The 19,494-nt window shown below is 44.1% G+C and overlaps 1 protein-coding gene across 1 annotated transcript in view; it reads left to right on the top strand.

Annotated features, from left to right (window-relative positions):
- Positions 1-19,494, top strand: part of RYR3 (ryanodine receptor 3) — a 529,369-nt gene that overhangs the window by 391,607 nt on the left and 118,268 nt on the right. The gene's annotated exons all lie outside the window — the stretch shown is intronic.

The raw sequence follows: 19,494 nt of genomic DNA, 5'->3' as shown, positions 1-19,494 counted from the left end.
AAGACACCCAGCTTCTGAGTTATCAGAGGTCTGCCCAGTACTGACCTCTCCCTGTCAGAGACTAGGCACTTCCAATAGAATGCTCCTCCCTGGGAGGAAATGAAATCCTTCTCCTCATCTTCTTTTAGCCACAGGAGGGAATCATCTCCCACCCATGCACCTTTTCCCTCCTTGGGTAGCCCAAAGAATGTCAGGAAGGGATTCTTGAGAGGATTCTGAGAGGTTGGAGAAAGAGGGGGGGGACTCATAGGAAGCATCCCTCCTGATACCAACTCAGTGTTCATAACCCTACTAACCATGGCCCTATGGGCTGACCGAGGGAGTGCAGTCAAATTCTAGAATGCTTGCATCATCTGCCATTTCCACAGCTAGATCCCCCTCCTCAAAGAAGTAGTATAAGTCATCCCAGCCAGGTCAGATAGTACAGCCTGTGGTCCTGGAAAGGCAGGAGGATGAAAGTGAAGAAGAGCATCAAGTGCAAGGGGAAGAACAACTGGTCCCCAATGTGATCTCACCTGGATGAGGCCGTGAACCTTTCTATGTCTGCCTCGGAGGAGGACTTCAAGCTGTCCCAGAGACCCTGGATATACCAATGGAAGTGGTAAAGAAAAAAACACATAAACTCCAGGACATTATACACTTTTCCACACCCAGCAGGCTTATGATGGCCATAAATGAAGGACTGTGGGAGCCTGAAAAAATCCATGCTACATGCAAATGCCCATCCTTTCCACATCAAAGTGAGCTGACCGGAGGTATCCGATCCCTTCCATGAGATTTGAATAGCTTTATTCCCACCCAGTACTGGGTTTACTTGGATTACTGCAGTCCAGAAAACATTAGAAGAGCAGGGATCTCCCAAATCTACACCCAGAGAGAAGGTCCTGAAGAAATGAGACCATCATCTCCTCTTGATGTTCTTTTTGAAGCTTGTGCACAAATTGAGACAACTTATCTCATTTTATGTAGTCATACTTAGAAAGGAGGACCTGATAATAAGCCACATGTTATTTTGAGTCTGGCTGATATGGCCAATGGGTCATGATCAATAGATCGATGTGTAGTTGGCAGACAGTATCAAGCGGAGTGCCCCAGGGATCGGTCCTGGGGCCAGTTTTATTCAACATCTTCATTAATGATCTCAATGATGGGATGGATTGCACCCTCAGCAAGTTCGTGGATAACACTAAGCTGGGGGGAGAGGTAGATACACTGGAGGGTAGAGTTAGGGTCCAGAGAGACCTAGACAAATTGGAGGATTGGGCCAAAAGGAATCTGATGAGGTTCAACAAGGACAAGTGCAAAGTCCTGCACTTAGTATGGAAGAATCCCATGCACTGCTACAGGCTGGGGACCAGCTAGCTAAGCAGCAGTTCTGCAGAAAAGGACCTGGGGATTACAGTGGACGAGAAGTTGGATATGAGTCAACAGTGTGCCCTTGTTGCCAAGAAGGCTAATGGCTTATTGGGCTGCATTAGTAGGAGCATTGCCAGCAGATTGAGGGAAGCGATTATTCCCCTCTATTGGACACTGGTGAGGCCACATCTGGAGTATTGCGTCAAGTTTTGCCCCCCCCACCCCACTACAGAAAGGATGTGGACAAATTGGAGAGAGTCCATCAGAGGGCAATGAAAATCATTTAGGGGGCTGGGGCACATGACTTATGAGGAGATGCTGAGGGAACTGGGCTTATTTAGTCTGCAGAAGAGTGAGGGGGCATTTGATAGCAGCCTTCAACTACCTGAAGGGGGTTTCCAAAGAGGATGGAGCTAAGCTATTCTCAGTGATGGCAGATGACAGAACAAGGAGCAATGGTCTCAAGTTGCAGTGTGGGAGGTCTAGGTAGGATATTAGGAAACACTATTTCACTAGGAGCATGGTTAAGCAATGGAATGGGTTACCTAGGGAGGTGATGGAATCTCCATCCTTAGAGGTTTTTAAGGCCTGGCTTGACAAAGCCCTGGCTTGAATGATTTAGGGGGTTGGTCCTGCTTTGAGCAGGGGGTTGGACTAGATAACCTCTTGGGGTCCCTTCAAACTCTAATCTTCTATGATAAATATAACTTATGCATAAAGAGGTTGGTACATTCCGAATTACATCACACCAGTGGCTCGGTACCTTCCTAGTCTTCAGAATACTTTGGCTGATCGACTCAGCACACACTTCTCAACAATAACTCATGGTCTGTCAAATATTAAGTCCTGCAGAACATCTTTCTTCAGTGGGAATTCCCAGAAGTAGACCTGTTTGCCACACACCAGAACAAGAAGTGTCAAACATTTTGTTCCAAGGGGATTTCAGTCCAGGCTCCCTGGCCAGATATCTTTTTTTATCCCCTGAACACTGGAACTGATGTATGCCTTTCCACTGATTCCCATGATACAATGGTTCTGAGGAAACTGAGGCAACATATAGGTCTGTTGATTATGATAGCTTCAGCATGGGCCGTGTAGTTCTGTTATTTGGACCTAATTAACATTTCTATGCAGCCACTGAACACTTGCCAGCTCTTCCTGACATAGTCTCGCAGAATAACGGTTAAACCCTGCACCAGATTCAACCTCCTTACATATAACAGCTTGGATGCTAGTTGGATGATATCCACCAAAAGAGGCTGTTCAGCTGAAGTTCAGAATGTTCTGTTCCAAAGCAGGAAAGACTCAACTAGTGTGACTTTTCGCTTCTGCGTGGGGATCTCAGCACCATCTGTCTTCCTTCTCAACACCCATTTCTGCAATATTGGACTATCTGCTAGCCATGGTACAATCTAGACTTTCTGTCAGCTCCATATGGCTCTATCTAACAGCAATATCTGCATATTGCACTCCTATCTAAGACCACACTGTATTTTCCCACCCTAAAGTGGTAAGGTTCATTAAGGGCCTCATTCATGTTTCTCCTTTTGTTTGCCATCCCCTTCTCTGCCTTGGCACCTCTGTATAGTACTAGCAAGATTGATGTGTCCTCGTTAGAGCCTCTAGCAACCAGCTCACTATATCGTCTAACAATGAAGGTTGCCTTTTTAGTGACCATTACAGCAGGTCAAAGAATAGGGAAGATTCAGGCCCTCATAGCAGGTTGCCTTACATACTGTTTCATAAGGACAGGGTCACACTCAGGCCTCATCCCAAGGTTGTTTCAGAATTCCATGTAAACTAATTTATATCCCAATATTCTTCCCAAAGACTCACTCTTCCTCAGAGGAACCTAAACTTCACATATTGTAAAGGCACTGTCATTTTACATCGATAGGACAAAATTATTCAGGAACACCCTAAGTTGTTTATACCCTTTTCAGAGAGGGTTAAAGGACAGGCACTATCCCTTCAGAGACATTATCTAAGTGGGTCTATGACTGTATAGGAACATGTTGAGTGCTAACCAAGTTATATCCACCTAGCTACTTTAGTGTTCATTCCACTAGAGCTCAGGCAGCCTCTATTTGAAATTTGAAGAATTTCCTTGTTTCTGAAATCTTACTCCTGGAGATATTCTGTTCCACTGGGCACTCACAAAATTTATGTCCCCCACGGAAGATGGATTCTGCTGGAGAAAGGCTGCAAGTACACCTTTCACCCACCAGGGGCTGCTTTGGCCCCAGAACAGAGGGCAGCTGACTCATGGGCTAGAGGTAGCCAGACACTGAGAGGGAGGGGGTACTGGTTGTGTTCCTCATAGCATCCTGCCTTCAGGGCCAAGTGAGGAAGCATGGGATGTGGGGGGAACAGACAGAGCAGGGCACTCAAGGCTGCTGCGGTCACACAAACTGTGGTTCAGAATGGCTAGTCGCGGGGGGAGACAGACTGGAGTGGGGGCACAGGACCTAATGGGTGACAGCATTGAGCCAGGAGCTGAATAGGAGTGGGGGTGCTGCGACATATGGGGATAGGAAGAGTCTGAGTGGGGATGCAGGCCACATGGGGATGGGGGGGAGGAAGTGGCTGAGTGGGGGTGCAGGGACACTTGGGGACAGGGGGAAGGGAGGTGTAGGGACAGGAGCAGATGTGCCTGACCGAATGGGAGAGGCTAGGGGTCAGCCAGGGTCTTCATGGGGGAGGCTTCCCAGCTCCCTAATAATCTCTCTTGCGCACTCCCAAACCTGTTCCATACTTCTCCCACACACACCCAGCAACCCTCCAGGTTTACTCTCAGGCAATTACTTCCCTCTCCCTCAGCTCCTCCATTACCCCTGACTTCCCAAGCCTTTGCACTGCTTCTGAGGGGTGCGGGAAATGTGTTTCTGTATTGTAGTTTAAATGAATTATTACTCAAAGTTCTGTATTAATATACCTAGTAAGGAATCTATTTGTCAAAAAAACCAAACATTTCCTGAATCTTTTTTGTTGTCTTTATTGTTACAGACATACTTGCTGATGGGTATTTTGAAATAAATTACCAAAAATAATTGAAACTGGTATGATTATATTGTGTTATTTTGACAAATAAAATATGCAGAATTTTAAAATGTGCACAGAATTTTTAATTTTTGGCACAGAATTCCCCCAGGAGTAAAATATGTAGGGGAGCTACATAGATCTCAGTCCACACCTTTACAAGACACATTGTTAGAGACTTCCAGATCAGAAGCTCACTTTGCTATGGCTGTTCTGGAGTCAGTGCTTAATCAGGATTCCTACTACACACCTTCAAGCAAACAGACAACCGCTTGTCAATCACCAAGCATAGAATTCCTGTGGACAAGCACTTGATGAAGAAAGAACAGTCACTTACTTACTGTACAGTAACTGTGGTTCTGTGAGATATGTTTTCTGGATGGATTCCACAAACTGCCTTTCTTTCCAGCTACTATGAAATCATGCCCCCCGGGGTCCTGTATTGGTGAGGGCATTGAGGGATGGTTAGGCCCATTCTTCCCTTTATGCTCTTGGGTGGAGGGGCCTGGGAACATCTAGTGGGCAGGTGTGGCCCCAATTAACACTATTTGTCAAAAGAATCTGGTCTCTCACAAATGGGGTGCGGGTGTACCAAGTGGAATCTATTTGCACAACATATCTCAAAGACCCACAGTATTATAAGGTAAGTAACCAAGATAAGTAGCCATTCTTTTCCGCAGCCCAGCTTCTCCACAGTTCTGGACGTCCGCGCTGCTCTCCTCTCTCTGCACCTCCAAGAGGCTGATCAGCATTTGGCACCGCACAGTCTGGCCATGTCCCCACTGCTCCTGCCTGCTTCCAAATTCTTTTGGCAGTTTCTTTTGTTCCCTTCTTTACTCTGTCTATGTTAACTTCTCTGCCCAGTTTTTTTCGAGCAGTGGGGAACAGTGTTTTCCCTCCTCAGCATCCCTCCTCCTCCCTAAATCAGTTAACCCTTTGGTGGTTTAAACCTCCCTGAGTTTCCACTGCAGCATCTCCCTCATGACTACTCTGCCCCTTGCAGGGTTGGCAGAGCAGCCAAGCAAGCACCAGGTAAAATCTGTGTGAAGCAGCCTTCCCAGGCTTACAATGACGAGTTGTTCCCAGTGTATACCCAGCCTTCTGTCCCTAACTCCAATTATAAATCGGATGGGTAAGGGGGATGCCCTAACCGCTGACACAGCAATGAGGGAACAATGGACCAGGAACCCCAATGCAGAGCAAGAAGGGGCTCCAAAAGTGAGGAGAACACTGACCACTCATCTGAGAGGATAAATCCCCAGGATGATCCCTGAAGAGCAGAAATAGGGGACACTTGTGGGGCCACAAGTCCCCCCCCCCAGAGTGGGTTTTTAGTGTTTTGGGGAAATAAGTAGGATTTCTAATCAGCTCCTTTCCCTCCCAAGCTGACCAGAAGGGCTCTGACAGTGAGTGCCCCCCACTTTCCAGTGGAATGGGACCCAATCAGGAGAATTCCAAGACAGACCTCACCAGGCCCTAAGGAGAGCAAGCTACAAAAAGGCCTCACCAAAGCTGAAGCAGAGATTCTACACTCCCAAAGTTCACAGAAAAGGTTAAAAATCCTAAAAAGGGTAAAAAGGAGGGGGAAAAAAGGCAAAATAAAAACCTAGGAGCTATGAGTCTTCTGACTCCACTGAGGAAGGTGAGCTGTCTCGCTCTGAAATCCCTCTGGGCAGGCTCCTGAGAGTAAATCTCAGAGTAAATTTCTCCCCTCAACATCCTTCTGGGGCTGCAATATCTCTTCCGTCCTTCTTCGAGGAGATTAGTGTTGAATGGAACAAGCCTGATAGGGCAAACACATAAACAATAGTGACCTCAAGATCTAGCTGTAGCATCCCTCGCCAAGGATATGGTTATTCCCTCAGAAAGGGAGTTCTTCATTAATGACCCCAGCAATAGAAAGATGGAGACCACTCTCAAGAAAGGGCTTTGAAGCCTTCCCACCTTCCCAGCATCTCTTTCGTGGGTGGAAGATCTCAAATCCCTTAAAGACAGAGATCATGCTGACTTTGGCTCCACTTTAAAGAAAGTCTCCCTAGCAACAGTGTTTGTCGCCAATACTTCAGAGGATGCAATAAGGTTCTCAGCCTAAGCCATTGTCTCCAGCTCAGTAGCCACGTGCCACTTATGGCTCCAACCCCTGGAAGGTGAGATGTTCATTCTAATCAAGTGCTATGCTTGACCAAGTTTACAGGCTCCCTCCTTTTTGGAGAAAAGGGCTAGATATGGTGGTGGCTGACAGTGCAGCAAATCCAAAGTGTCTTTCTCTTCCCCTCCCAGTGCCCTCAAAAGGGAATATAGACCAGCCTTTAGGGAGAGAGGCATTCCTTTCGCTCGTCATCCTCACAGAGGTACCAGAAAAGGGACAGCAGATTCCCCAAGGGAAAACAATGGAATCAAGGTCCAGAGAGAAAGTCCAGAGGGACCTCAGCCCTTGCAAAATCCACTTTGACAAAGATTGCATAGGCTTCCCTCCAGAGCTGAAATGGCAGGATTTCCCATTTTCTAGAGGTTTTCATTGATGACAGACAAATGGGTTAGGGAAATAGTGAGCCCGGGATATTCCATCAAGCTGCAGTCTCCACCCCATCCATTCTTCATCCAGTTACCAATCTCCAACAACCCCTAAAACACAATCTGATCCAGGATGAAATATGCCATCTTCTGGATATGGGAATCACAGAGAGTGTTTCAACAGAAGAAAGGCTCTCTTGGTTCCACTTCTGCTCCATCTTCTTAATCTTCATAAATTATTTAGATAATGGTATAGAGAGTACACTTATAAAGTTGGATGATATAAATCTGGGATGGGTAGGAAGTGCTTTGGAGGATAGAATTAAAATTCAAAATGATCTAGACAAACTGGAGAAATGGTCTGAAGTAGATAGGATGACATTCAAGAAGGACAAATGCAAAGTACTCCATTTAGGAAGGAACAATCAAATGCACACATACAAAATAGGAAATGACTGCCTAGGAAGAAGTAATGCGGAAAGGGGTTCGGGGGTTATAGTAGATCACAAGCTAAGTATGAATCAACAGTGTAGAATTTTTGCAAAAGAAGTGAATACGATTCTGGGATGTATTAGCAGGAGTGTTGTAAGCAAGACATGAGAAGTAATTCTTCTACTTTACTCCTTGCTGATAAGGAATCAGCTGGAGTATTGGGTCCAGTTCTGGGTACCATATTTCAGGAAAGATGTGGACAAATTGGAGAAAATACAGAGAAGACCAAAAAAATAATTAAATATCTTGAAAACATGACCTATGTGGAAAGATTGAAAAAATTGGGTTTGTTTAGAGAAGAGAAGACTGAGGGAGACATGATAACAGTTTTCAAGTACATAAATGGTTATTACAGAAGGAGGGTGAAAATCATTCTTGAGAACCTCTGAGGATAGGACAAGAAGCAATGGGCTTAAATTGCAGCAAGTGGTTTAGGTTGGACATTAGGAAAAACTTAACTGTCATGGTACTTAAGCACTGAAACAAATTGCCTTTAGAAACTCCATTATTGGAAGTTTTAAGAACAGGTTAGACAAACACTTGTCAGAAATGGTCTAGTTATTACATAGTCCTGCCTTAACTGCAGGGGACTGCACTAAATCACCTCCAAAAGTCCCTTCCAGTCCTACAGTTCTATGTTTTTTTTATTCTATGATTCTTCATTGTATAGAAGTGTATGGATGGTATCAGAACCTCAAAAGGATCAGCAAGTGGATGAAGAAAATGAAGTTTCAGATAGAGATCCTGGCATCTATGGTGTCATCCCTGTCCTTGGGGGACTTCTTCACTTAACTAGTTCTAGCAGCTGCATATCTCCATATCCTCATGAGACCATGTCACCTCAGACTTCTGAGGTTAATCTCCAGCAGCAAACATTATCAGTAGCAAACACTTCCATTTGGCCAGGGTTCTTACAAATAGGTTACTGGTGATAATAGCTAGACTCAGGTTGCAGGAAATTCACCTGTCCCCTTTCCTAGATGACATCCTGATCAGAGCTCCATTGCAGTCAGCTACAGGGCCACCTCTCAGGCGTTGAATCTCTTCAAGGTGGGTATCTTCATCATCAGTACCAAGAAAAGTTCTCTGGTTCCATCCAGGAATTTATTTTCTTGGTCCAGAGCTGCAAAAGACCTACCATAGCCTTCAACTGATGGGACTCCTGGTGTCGTGCATAGGGATTACTCTGTTGGCACCGTCATGCATCAGAAATCTTCAAGTCTTCATTCTAAAAGTCTGGGACGACTTCCCAAAAAACATGAAAGCTCAAGTATGGTTTCCAGCACAGGTGTTCAACTCCTTACAGTGGTCATCAGCCCACAACAATGTCGGTAAAGGCATGTCCATCTGCCTTCCAGATCTTTTCATCCTCACAACCAACACCAGCCTGGAGGTCTGGGGAGCTCATTTGCAGACCTAAACAGCCTAGGGCCTCTGGAGCCAGAAGGAAAAGGCTCACAGCATAAACTTCTCAGAGCAGTTAAGCTAGTTCTGAAAAGGTTCCAGGCCACCCTAAGGCAGAACAATATGATTCAATCAGACAGTACAATTGTGATTGCATATTTAAACAACCAAGGGGGAAATGAAGAGTCTGGCCCTGCACATGTAAGCAATGGAAATAATGAGGTGGGCGGAACAGCTCCTCTTTTCCCTCAGAGCGATCCATATCAAAGGGGACCTGAACCAAAAGGTTCAGCAGGCATAGAGTCAACAACACTGAGTGGTGCCTGAATCACAAGGTTTTTGATCTCATTGTTCAGACGTTTGGCCTTCCTTCAACCAACCTGTTCACAAACTGTACTAATGCAAAGAGGCCAAAATACTTCACAAGGAAGGCAGATGCATCAAGACAGATGTTGCAGAGTTGGCCACATGGCTCACTTTGTCTTTCCACTACCAGGGAAGGTGGTCCAGAAAATAAAACAAGAACAGGTGACGATAATACTGATAACTCCTCATTGGCTGAGGAGACCTTGGTTCTCAGACCTGATACAGCTGACACTGGAGTCCACACACCAGCTTCTGTGGAGACAGGACATAACCTCACAAGGTCCTCTTCTTTATCCAGACCCAAAATGGCTTCAGCTAACAACCTAGCTGTTGAGAGGAAATAACTAGAAAGTCTCGGTTTGTCCTCCAGAGTCATTAAGACATTGCTTTTTGCCTATATGTGTGTATCAACAGTAAAAGCACACTCCTCTATCTGGTCGATATTTAACAAATTGTAACAGGAGCATAGTGCAAATGCTAGAAATTCAGGAATTCCAGCCATTCTGGACTTTCTCCAAGTAGGCATAGACTGAGGCCTTCAGCTCGGTGCCATTGCATGTCAGGCTCTTAGTAGTATGCTATTTGCAGGATCCTTGGGCTCCCTGGCAGACAATCCACAGGTAGCCAGATTAGTCTGAACAGTCCAATTAGCTAGACCGGCTGTCAGGCCACTCTTCCCAAAATGGGACCTACCACTAGTTCTGAGAGCCTTGACAAGCCATCCCTTTGAGTCTGTGACTTTAGAGTCAGCTTTTTATTTATCCATTAAGATTTGTTTCTTAGTAGCTGTCATGTCCACCAGGCAAAAGCTGGCAGCCTTATCTATACAGGAGCCTTACTGCTTGTTCCACAAAGACAAAGTGGTGTTCAGGATACCAGAATTCTTTTTTTCCTAAGGTAAATTCCTCCTTCTATGCTTCCCAAGACGTTGTGCTTCTTTCTTTCTATACCAAACAACATCCAACTGAAAAGACATGGCGTACCTTAGATGTCAGAAGAGCACTGAAAAAATTTCAAGCATACAAGAATCCACAAGAAGATCAGGTCCCTATTTGTGTCCTTCCTCCTGAAATGCCAGGGACTCAAGGCTTCCAAGTCTTCCATCGCTAGGAGGATTAGACTATGTACTGTGGAAGCCTACAAAATCATCAGAGGCTCCTGTCTGAGAGGAGATAAAGGTGCACTGCATGAGATCCTTAGCAACCTCCTGGGTGGAACAAGCAAGTGTGTCCACTTTGGAAATCTGCAAAATGGTCACTTGGTCTACAGCTAACACCTTCATTAAGCACTACAAGGGGGACCTTCTATCTCCTGCAGAGATGGCCTCCTTTGGCAGGAATACACTGCAGACAGTGGTTCAGAAATAATACAGATGAAAGCGAGCTCACAAAAAGGGAGGTAATTCTTTCCTGCTAAACTTTTGTTTCATAACTCTCTTCCTATGTGTTTTTAACTGCTCACTATTTCCCAGATGTCTAGAATTGTGGGAGATACTGGCCTGAAGAATGGAAATTGGAAAATTTCTTACCGATAATTTCCTTTCTGCTAGCAGCACCTCCCACAATAATGGACATCTCAGCAGATCTCCTCTCTTTGCAGTTTACAGAGGCAGATCAGTGTTTTGGCACAGCCCAGCCCCTCCTGCTTGCTGCCAGATGAGTTATTCCGAAGCTGTACATCTTACATAACATTATGAACAATTATTCCAGAAATAACAAAATTACTACATTAGACCAAGAAGGATGGTGATATGGTAACGATTCCACTTGATATTTGATCCTTGATTCATGGGCCATCTAGGGTGTGTAGAATTGTGGGAGATGCTGCTAGCAGAAAGGAAATTATTGGTAAGAAATTTTCCATTTCCTTAATACACAGACTTCACAATACAAACACATGAGGTTTACCATCATGGAGTTCTAAAAGTGAAGGTCTAAGAAGTGTGTTAAAAGTAGATTTTTAATTCTGCCAACAAGTAGTCATTCAGGCTAAGAGAAGCAAATTGTTTCAAGACCAAAAGGTAGGATAAATAGGAACCTTCCAGCCCAGTCATGTCAAGGGCACTCCATGGATCTGTAAATTGTTTTGATTAATGTTGTGAAAAGTGTACAAATAGTAATTCTGATAGCTTTGACAACTTACACAACGAAGACTAGAGAGCCCTCCTGAAAAATCAATAAGAAATAGAACAAAAGAACATTATTGACCTCAAGTCCTACTAAATTTAGTTAGCTCAGGAAAAGTGTGCAGTAGATTTAACAGAAGTTTAAATTCAGAGGGTAATATAACTGAAGAATTCAGACTCTAGGGATAAATAAGGGCAGAGAAAAGACACAGCCAAGAGTAATTTAACACAATGGTACAGAATCTCAGTCCTATAAATAAAACCTTACTGATAAGGATTTCCGCTAAAAAGATTAAATCTCAGGGACAGTATGATCTGTGCAATGTGAAACTCTTCATAGAGGCCCAGAAATGGACATGGTTACGTTAGTCCAGGTATAGACGGGGTTCTTTAGTTATAAAGTATAAAAGGTTCCTTGTCCTAAGAAGCTTTATCTCTAAGTCTCTGATCCAGAGAAACAGGTAAGTTTTTGCTTAACTTTAAGCACATGAGCAGTCCCAATGATGTCAATGAGACCTTCTCATATGCATAAAGTAAAGCACATGTTTAAGTGTTTTGCTGGGTTGGGAGTGAAAGGCAAAATGTAGTTTTCCCCTTTTACTACAGAGTAGCCTATTTTCTTTAACTTGCAAAATGTCTAAGAACACTAGGACAAAGACAGTTTGAAAAGTTTTTAACTTGCACAAGACAGAATAAATATTAAAGATGATGATGAAGAAGAGATTTAAATAGAGGTAGAGATCCTTTTGGAGAATCCTGTTCCTTTTTCAAATTACACAAAAAATTATGTTGAGCACTATTAAGGTTGAAAAGTCAAGAACTCAAAAGTCAGGAAATGCATGAATTAAGGCTGTTTGTCCAACTTTAATTTTGGTCCCTTGTGTATGTTTATTATGATACAGCTTTAAATACATGGTTGGATACTATTTTTTCCACAGAATCCCTGCCTTACTCATTGTACAGGATGGATGGTGCTCCGTGAATGAGCAGATATTCAGTATTTTGTTTTATCCTTATTGTTCAATGTGTAGCCCCAGGCCTTATTTAGTGCACACTATTCAAACCTAGCTCTGAAGAGAGAATTAATAATATCCTCATGACATTTTCTATGTCTTGTCACTATAGTATCTGATTGCTTCACAAACATTAAGTAATTTATCTTCATAACACTCCTGGGAAGTAAGGGATAGTCATATTCCCATTTTACAGATGAGGAGCAGAGGTACAAATTGCTATAAATTTAAATTATTTTGGGTGCCAAACTTGAAACAACTACTACCTGATTTTTCAGAATACTTAGCATTATATGCCACTTTCAAAGCACAATTCCCATTAATTTCTGTTGTAGTTGTGAGTGCTCAGCACTTTCACAAATTAGACCCCAGGATCTCAACCTGGACACCCAGAAAATGAAAAACACACAGTTAGTGGCACCTGTCAAAAATCTAGTTTAAGTGGTTTGCCTAGCATCACATAGAAACTTTGTGTCAGAGGCCGGGATGCACTCCAGTTCTCTAGGGCAACATTCAACTATCTTAATCATGAGATTGTCCTTTCTCCTTTTGCAATCCCTTGCCGAAATCACAACACACCTTCCAACTTTTTTGACAAATGAGGCAAGAGTGTTACAGAGAAATGCCTTATTTACTACAAAACCATAATTTATCCCCAGAGCAGGTCCACCCTGTGCCCTGAATGAGACAGGGTTCCTGTGGAAAAAATAGTATTCCATCACGTAATCAAAGATTGTGTCATAATGCATGACTTGACTTTTACTATGAGTGCTTCACTTTGCAACCTTATTAATGTTCTATTGATGTAGTTTTGTGTGTATAGTTTCCCATTTTTAAAAAAAGTAAACTGAAAAAAACCCCAGAAATTCCATCTCATGACACTCCGTGGGCTGGAACCTTAAGAGCCACTGCACACATCTCTGGCACTTGACCTAATGGGGAACTGAAAGCAGTAGTAGGGTGTCATCCTTTGTTTCGACGAGCACTAGAGAGGGATGAAACAAACATTGTCAGTGGGTTTTACTGATATTGTCTCTCTTGACATCAGAGAAATGCTGAAACTTCAGAATCTTGGGTTACATTCCAGACTCTGGAGGGAAGTGTGCACTACTGGGCACAGACGCTTCTACCTGTCCCCACCCCCGAAGCTTTGCCCTTTCTGCCTTGTCCCCTCTAACCTATCCCTTTTCTAATCCTTTCTCTTCCCTTGGCTCCTTATCCAAGTCCCATTCTTCTTCTATACCCGGTCCCAGTCTTTATTCCTCAGGCTTTTCATCTCAGTCCCAGTTTCATTGCCCAGCGAGTCCCAGTTCTCCCCTCCCTGTCTTCCCCTCTCCCTCTCACTGGATCCCAGTCACAGACTCATTCTCTGGGATTTTCATCCCATCTACATCTCCCACAGCCCCCACAGCTCCTCCCCCACTCTTTTTCCTAGTGTCTTTGCCAAGCTAGACTCCGTTTTCTCCTGCACCCCAGCTCCTTATCAGATCTGCCTCTCCTCCATCTCTGCCCCCATCCACCCACTGGTTCCTAGTCCAAGTGTCTTTGTCCATCCAGTCTCATTTTCCCCCTCTACCATGCTTCTTGTCTGATCTTAATGGTGCCCCCCACAGCCAACTGGCTCCCACTCATTTCTCCCTGTCCGCCCCCACCCCCCAGTTTCTTTCACTGGTGTTCAGTCCCTGTCTCTCCCTGACTATGTCGTATTCTGCTTGTTCCAGCTTCCTTTGCCCCTTCACAGTTCCCTATTGCAGACTCTAATCCATCAAAAGGTGGATAAGGAATTGGTTAAAGGGGAGACTGCAACAAGTCCTATTGAAAGGCAAACTGTCAGGCTGGAGAGAGGTTACCAGTGGAGTTCCTCAGGGATCGGTTTGGGGACCAATCTTATTTAATCTTTTTATTACTGATCTCGGCACAAAAAGTGGGAATGTGCTAATAAAGTTTGCAGATAATACAAAGCTGGGAGGTATTGCCAATTCAGAGAAGGATTGGGATATTATACAGAAGGATCTGGATGACCTTGTAAACTGGAGTAATAGTAATAGGATGAAATTTAATAGTGAGAAGTGTAAGGTTATGCATTTAGGGATTAATAACAAGAATTTTAGTTATAAGTTCGGGACGCATCAATTAGAAGTAACAGAAGAGGAGAAGGACCTTGGAGTATTGGTTGATCATAGGATGACTATGAGCTGCCAATGTGATATGGCTGTGAAAAAAGCTAATGCGGTTTTGGGATGCATCAGGAGAGGCATTTCCAGTAGGGATAAGGAGGTTTTAGTACCATTATACAAGGCACTGGTGAGACCTCACCTAGAATACTGTGTGCAGTTCTGGTCACCCACGTTTAAAAAGGATGAATTCAAACTGGAGCAGGTACAGAGAAGGGCTACTAGGATGATCCGAGGAATGGAAAACTTGTCTTATGAAAGGAGACTTAAGGAGCTTGGCTTGTTTAGCCTAACTAAAAGAAGGTTGAGGGGAGATATGATTGCTCTCTATAAATATATCAGAGGGATAAATACAGGAGAGGGAGAGGAATTATTTAAGCTCAGCACCAATGTGGACAGAAGAACAAATGGGTATAAACTGGTCATTGGGAAGTTTAGACTTGAAATTAGACGAAGGTTTCTAACCATCAGAGGAATGAAGTTTTGGAATAGCCTTCCAAGGGAAGCAGTGGGGACAAAAGATCTATGTGGCTTTAAGATTCTACTCGATAAGTTTATGGAGGAGATGGTATGATGGGATAATGTGATTTTGGTAATTAATTGATCTTTAAATATTCAGGGTAAATAGGCCTAATCCCCTGAGATGGAATATTAGATGGATGGGATCTGAGTTACTCAGGAAAGAATTTTTATGTAGTATCTGGCTGGTGAATCTTGCCCATATGCTCAGGCTTTAGCTGATCGCTATATTGGGGTCGGGAAGGAATTTTCCTCCAGGGCAGATTGGAGAGGCCCTGGAGGTTTTTCGCCTTCCTCTGTAGCATGGGGCATGGGTCACTTGAGGGAGGATTCTCTGCTCCTTGAAGACTTTAAACCATGATTTGAGGACTTTAATAGCTCAGACATAGGTGAGGTTTTTCGTAGGAGTAGCTGGGTGAGATTCGGTGGCCTGCGTTGTGCAGGAGGTCGGACTAGATGATCAGAATGGTCCCTTTTGACCTTAGTATCTATGAATCTATGAATCTATGACTCCATTCCCTGCCTCCCAGTCCTAGCCACCCCTTCTTCACCAGTGAGTCCAAGTGTTCTAGCCAGCCATTTCCAATCACAATTTCTCTTACTCCCATCTCCAGTCCAAGCCTCACTAGATTCCTAGTCCCATCCTAGTCTTTTCCCTCCCGCCTTTGTCCTGCTTTTCTCCCTGCTGCATTCAAATCACTCCCTGAATGCCAGCAGGTGGGTCGAGAGCAGGAGAGAGAGAGAGGCTCCCTGCTCTCTGTTCCAGTGCTCGGTCCCAGCCCAGCCCAGGACAGCTGGAAGCAGTCATTGCAAGAAAAGTCTGGCTTTGCCCCGTATCCCTGGGCTGGAGAATGCTCGGCCTCTCGCTGAGGCGATGTGTGCACAGTTTGGTCAACACACGGGGCTGTGAGGGGATGGAGCATGCTGAGTTGTTTTGTGGGGAGGGTGCATGCATAGGCTGATCAGCACCAAGGGCAGTGAGAGGCTCAATCATACCCATTGCAGATGAATCTTCTGCAATTTTAACTGCAAATGTTAAGAAGAAGTACTTCTTCTACTCAAAGAAGTATCTACTGAGCATGTGCAAACTGGTTTTTCAAAGATTTATAACTTGGCCAAATTTGGTTGAATTTTCATCCCTGCCAATTTTCAAATCCCTGTTCCAAATTTTGGAATTGGATTTATTCAAAGCAAAGGTCACCCGAATTTCTTTACATGGGCAAAATAACATATTTTCCCTTAACCTCATTCTCAGAAATGGCTGGAACTGTTTTGGCTGGAATTTTTGTCTTGGAAAAAAAAATCAGCCTGAAGCAGACACCCACCATGGAAAATTGCAGCCTGAACTGTTAAAGTTCTGCAAAATTATAAGCAACTGAAAACAAAGTCTAATAATGGGAAGGGTTAGGCAACCTTATAAATAGGTAATGCTACCAGCCTTGGTTGTCCCTAGAGTTGTACTGTTGTCCCTAGAGAAGGGACCTACTGAAAAATGCATTCCTGGAAAGCAGTTGTATTTGCACAGTCAGCACTTACACAAACTAAAATCCAAAAACAAAATTGAGTTTGGAAGCACAGAAGGTGAAATTCTGCCCTTGGAGGAGTTGCATGCTTGAAATTGAGGGACAGTTTGGCTGCCTGGGAGTTATCCTCTGAATGAAATGTTCCAAAAGAGTACTTCCAAAATATTAGTCATCAATCTCAGGCATGAATTATTTTTATGCTGACTTATTTTTGCTAGAACTATTTCTAGTGCAGAGAATAAACTTTTATTTTTATTTTTATTATCTTCTCTGGTTTCTCCAAGGGCATTCCACAGTGGTAATAGAGACATATAGGCTCCCAACCATTCTCCATCTCTGGCAATTTTTAAACCAAGATTGATTGTGTTTTTAAAAGACATGCTCCAGTTCAAAAGGAATTATTTTAGAGCAGTTCTATGGCCTGTGTTATATAGGCAGTAAGACTACATGATCACCATGGTCCCTTCTGGATACAGCACTGTAGCTGGCCACTGTAGTGCTGTCGTGTAAATGCTTACCACATCAATGGACGGGGGTTTTCTGTCTATGTATGTATTCCACCTCTCTGATAGGTGAAATTCTTCCATCGATCTAGTTGCATCTACAGTGGGGATTAGGATGTAACTGCGTCACATAGATTTTTCAGTCCTAAGCAATGTAGCTAGGTCGACCCAAATTTTATGTGTAGACCCCAGCCCTATTAATCTATGAACCAAACAGTGTCTTATTATGTAGACCAGGTATCGGCAACCTTTGGCATGCGGCCCACCAGGGTAAGCCCCCTGGCGGTCCGGGCCAGTTTGTTTACTTACTGTGTCCGCAGGTTTGTCTGATCATGGCTCCCATTGGCTGCGGTTTGCCGCTCCAGGCCAATGGGAGCTGCGGGAAGCTGCGGCCAGCATAGCCTTCGGCCCGCGCCGCTTCCCACAGCCCCCATTGGCCTGGGACGGCAAACCGTGGCCAGTGGGAGCCACAATCGGCCGAACCTGCGGACAGAGCAAGTAAACAAACCGGCCTGGCCCACCAGCAGGCTTACCCTGGTGGGCCGCGTGTCAAAGATTCTCATCCCTGATATAGACACTTTCAAAACCCTAGCATCCTAAGGAAATTGCTATTTTTATTGATCTTTTCTACTACAAGTTTTCTCTTTAGAGCATTGAAAATGATCTCCTTCTGCAGTGCCCATTTTGGCATGTGAAGATCCAGAATCTTGTTCTTGAACCTTTGGTGAAAAGTAGAGAATGGTTCAAATAAGAAAGTACACAGAAGAAAAAGATTTTGAAATATCTTTAACCCAGTGCATGATATTTTCATGGTGAACAAGTGAATATCATGGAGACAGTGTACCCAATCAGCAGCAAAGATGATCAGGGCAGGTTATGTGAATGTAAAGTCTGTGTAGCTATTTTAAACAAAACACCTAAAGCTTACATCAGAAATACTCAACTTCTCTTTAGTTGTAATGGGTAATTTGCATGCAGTTTATAAAGCATATGATCATGAAGCACTTAGAGGAGAGGAAAGTGATCAGGAACAGTCAGCATGGATTCACCAAGGGCAAGTCATGCCTGACTAATCTAATTGTCTTCTATGATGAGATAACTGGCTCTATGGATGAGGGGAAAGCAGTGGACGTGTTATTCCTTGACTTTAGCAAACCTTTTGACACGGTCTCCCACAGTATTCTTGCCAACAAGTTAAAGAAGTATGGGCTGGATGAACGGACTATAAGGTGGATAGAGCTGGCTAGATCGTCAGGCTCAATGGGTAATGATCAATGGCTCCATGTCTAGTTGGCAGCCAGTATCAAGCGGAGTGCCCCAAGGGTTGGTCCTGGGGCTGGTTTTCTTCAATATCTTCATTAATGATCTGGAGGATGGCATGGACTGCATCCTCAGCAAGTTTGCAGAGGACACTAAACTGGGAGGAGTGGTAGGTACGCTGGAGGGTAGGGATAGGATACAGCGGGACCTAGACAAATTAGAGGACTGGGCCAAAAGAAATCTGATGATGTTCAACAAGGCCAAGTGCAGAGTCCTGCACTTAGGATGGAAGAATCCCATGCACCGCTACAGACTAGGGACCAAATGGTTAGGCAGCAGTTCTGCAGAAAAGGACCTAGGTGATTTGCATGCAGTTTATAAAGCATATGATCATGAAGCACTTAGAGGACTACAGTGGACAAGAAGCTGGATATGAGTCAACAGTGTGCCCTTGTTGCCAAGAAGGCTAATGGCATTTTGGGCTGTATAAGTAGGGGCATTGCCAGCAGATCGAGGGACGTGATCTTTCCTCTTTATTTGACATTGGTGAGGCCTCATCCAGAGTACTGAGTCCAGTTTTGGGCCCCACGCTGCAAGAAGAATGTGAAAAAATTGGAAAGCCTCCAGCGGAGGGCAACAAAAATTATTAGGGGACTGGAACACATGACTTATGAGGAGAGGCTGAGGGAACTGGGATTGTTTAGTCTGAGGAAGAGAAGAATGAGGGGGGATTTGATATCTGCTTTCAACTACCTGAAAGGGGGTTCCTTACAATACAAGGAGTAATGGTCTCAAGTTGCAGTGGGGGAGGTTTAGGTTAGATGTTAGGAAAAACTTTTTCACTAGGAGGGTGGTGAAGCACTGGAATGGGTTAGCTAGGGAGGTGGTGGAATCTCCTTCCTTGGAGGTTTTTAAGATCAGGCTTGACAAAGCCCAGGCTGGGATGATTTATTTGGGGATTGGCCCTGCTCTGAGCAGGGGGTTGGACTAGATGACCTCCTGAGGTCCCTTCCAACCCTGATATTCTATGATTCAGGCCATGAACCAACTTCCAGTGCAGTCAGAGATTCTTTCTAGAGTTGAATGAATCCTTTACACTCTGAGGGAATGGTGATTCATGATATACATTAAGAGAAGTTGAATTAGCACTTAGAACGTTTGAGTACCACTTGACTTCATTCTAAAGTTAGCAACACAAACACAACC

The sequence above is a fragment of the Dermochelys coriacea genome, chromosome 6 (genome assembly GCF_009764565.3).
Source record: "Dermochelys coriacea isolate rDerCor1 chromosome 6, rDerCor1.pri.v4, whole genome shotgun sequence".
Taxonomy (NCBI): domain Eukaryota; kingdom Metazoa; phylum Chordata; order Testudines; family Dermochelyidae; genus Dermochelys; species Dermochelys coriacea.
The sequence above is the reverse complement of the archived record's forward strand: the minus strand, read 5'-3'. Positions and strand labels throughout refer to the sequence as shown.